General features: G+C 41.8%; 1 pseudogene; it reads right to left on the reverse strand.

The window, feature by feature from the left end:
* Nucleotides 1–774: 774 nt before the first annotated feature.
* On the reverse strand, nucleotides 775–1,127 carry LOC102860416 (annotated as a pseudogene).
* Nucleotides 1,128–3,048: the final 1,921 nt, after the last annotated feature.

Here is a 3,048-nt window from a genome sequence, read left to right on the forward strand (position 1 = left end):
AATGTTGATTGCGGTTCCAAGTAAGATAAAATCATTGACAATTTCAATGGATTTTCTATCTATCATGATATTGCCTATTGGCCAATGGGTGAGGATTTGTTTGATTGATGTGGAGATGTACTCACGGAAGGTGTTGTCTTTGGTCTTCTGCAATAAATGCTTTAAGTCCTCCTCACTTTCAGCAAGCAAGGTTGTACCATCTGCATAAGATGGTTGTTATGAGTTGTTTTCTAGTCTTGATGCATATTTCTTTCTCATAAAGTGCAGCTTCACAAATGATTTGCTCAGCATACAGATTGAATAGGTATGGAGAAAGGATACAGCCTTGATGCACACCTTTCTTAATTTTTTTTTTCACCTTGGTGGTTTCCTCTTTATTGATGTGTCTCCTACCTTCCCCCTCCACAATTTCAGTCCCTTCCATACATCCCCAAAGAGAAGGTTAAGAAAGGGATTGTTGGGGTTTGGACCCCTTGTGTACTCAGAAAGGGAACAGAAACCAAAACAATCACTGGATGTGAGACTGACAACCAAGAAGTCTGAAGCAGAGCAGGGAAGGTGACAGAGAAAGGTGAAGGAAGGGAAAGGAGGTACTAGGGGCCATTCTCACCATCACCCCATCTGTAAGGGGGGCTGGAGGAAAACCCTCAAACATGAAGTAATGCAGGTCTTGAATAAGGGAAGTTGTTGAGCCTGAAGGGGGAGGCCAAAGAAGGGGGGGCACCTTTGTCTATGTAGAATGGGAGGCCCCCCCACACCTCAAGGGCCACAGTTTCACAGACTGTAGACATTTTCATCACTGTAGGCAATGCATAGAAAGAAGTCTTCTTCATGGTATTCCTGGAACAGCTGACCCATTGTGGCACTGGTGGGTGGAATGACATTGTTGACAAAGAAAACAAGGCATCTTCAGCTCGGAGATGAATTCGCTTCCGGATCAAGAAGTAGAACTGACCAACTGTGAGATCAGAAGGCATCAGGTATTTCTTTTTGTCCAGATCTCCTATCCGAGCTTTGGGAGCCTTCTTTACTATCACCGGGACCCGGTCCGGATATTTCTTTCGGATCTTCTCGCCCTCAGAGCGGCGCTTCTTGAACGGATGCTCCTCTTTGTACACAAACTTCATCCTCCCGGGGACCGGGCTGGACCAGGCAGGGCTGAGGGAACCCGGAGGGGTGGGGGAGCCGGGACGGGGGGCAGCGGCGACAGAGTCGACTCGCGGGCAGACTCAGCGGAACGATTCCCTTTCTTGATTTTAAACCATGCAGTGCTCTGTTCCGTTAGCACAACCACCTCTTGGTCTAAGTATAGATTTTACATGAGCACAATCAAGTGTTCTAGGATTTCCATACTTCTACATTTTAGCCATAGTTAGTCACTCTTCTCCAAATTATATTTCTACATAGTCAAATGATTTTTCATAGTATATAAAACACAGACATTCTTCTGGTATTCACTGCTTTCAGCTGAGATCCATCTGACATCACCAGCAACATCCCTCATGCCATGGCCTCTTCTGAATTCAGTTTGAATTTCTTGAAGCCCTCTGTTCTAGTAATTTTTTTAACAATCTTCTGCAACATTTATTGCATGTTTACACTAAGCACTACCCCATATCACTTGAAATGTATGAATATTAATGTCATTGCACTCAGTAAGAGAGGTTGTTGCTCTCTGGGAACTGGGGCTAGTTAGTTTTAATTAAGCAGGCACCCCAAGATTGACACCAAGTTTTCTGTTATTTCCCTCTGATTCAATAATACTTCAATAAAGTTTGAGAGCTTTAAGGCATTCTTATCTTAAAAGTCAACACAGCAGAGAGAAAGTAGAAATCCAGGCTCCGCACTTTATCATCGGTGTCATAGATTCACTGGGTCACCATTTCCACGTGGTGTTTGGCTAAAGACAAACTATCTTGAAAGAACTTGATAGATTGTCCCTTTCTTGGTGTTCTACTAAACGGAGACATTTATCTGGGCATTTATTGCTATTTATTGATGATCACCCTCAGATCCACATCTGGAATGTGTGAGGCAAACAGAACACATGGATACATCCCTATGTCACTTTTCAGAGACTAAGACTCCTTGATAGGCTGCTTTCTCAAGTTTACAGTCTTTCTAGGTTTCTGTAAGATCCCAAGGTTTCTAGCTGTTTTTAGTAGATGGTCTCAACTAGATGGATTCACTCATTGACTACAATCATGGGCCTGAGCATAGCAGAAATTAGGATGATGGAACAAAATTAGAGCAAGGTACCATGTTGTTGTTCATCGAGGTATCATGAGTTGTAGTCTACTCAACAACACCCAACATAACAATAGGTTGCTATTATTTGGTACCATGAAGTAAATATCTACTCGTAGTGACTTTTTGTGACACAGTAGAAATCCTCTGTAGGATCGTTTTTGAAAGCAGAGCACCAGATATTTCACCCATGGAATCATAGGATGGGTTTGAACCACCAACTTTTTACTTAGCAGTTAGACACTTAACTGTTGCATGACCAGGGATTCTTTACTCGGTAGGAGAAATATGCAAATTGAAGTCTATTCTATCTTTCTGGAAGAGAACATCTCACCGAATGGGCATGTTAAAAGTGCAGATTCCTCGTCTCCATTCCAGATGGTTTGATGTGATAGATCTGGAAAAATTCTCAGGAAGCTACATTTTAAAGAGTACTCTTGTAGATATTTAGTCACACTTGTGTTTGAAAATAATTTCTTCCAGATATTTTAAGGAATCATTTGACCACTGAAACATATGAGCAAAAGGCTGAAGAAACAGTAAATAAGAAGGCTCCAAGGAGAGAAGAAACAGGACAAACATTAGATCGGTATAATTGAGCCAAGTGAACTGACTGCTTTCCTGAGGAGTTGGGGGCAAGTGGATGAAATGAGGCTAAAGATGCAGGCAGAGATAATGGTGAGGCACTGAGAAACTCTCCAGAGTCTTGCCTGTCATTTCTCATCATTTAAGTAAAGTTCATGCTAAATATACAAAAACAAGTAATAAATTGGAAATCAAAGAATCACTTAATTAACAACC

This window comes from Elephantulus edwardii, unplaced genomic scaffold (genome assembly GCF_000299155.1).
Source record: "Elephantulus edwardii isolate Elephantulus edwardi_28Jun2011 unplaced genomic scaffold, EleEdw1.0 scaffold00003, whole genome shotgun sequence".
NCBI lineage: Eukaryota > Metazoa > Chordata > Mammalia > Macroscelidea > Macroscelididae > Elephantulus > Elephantulus edwardii.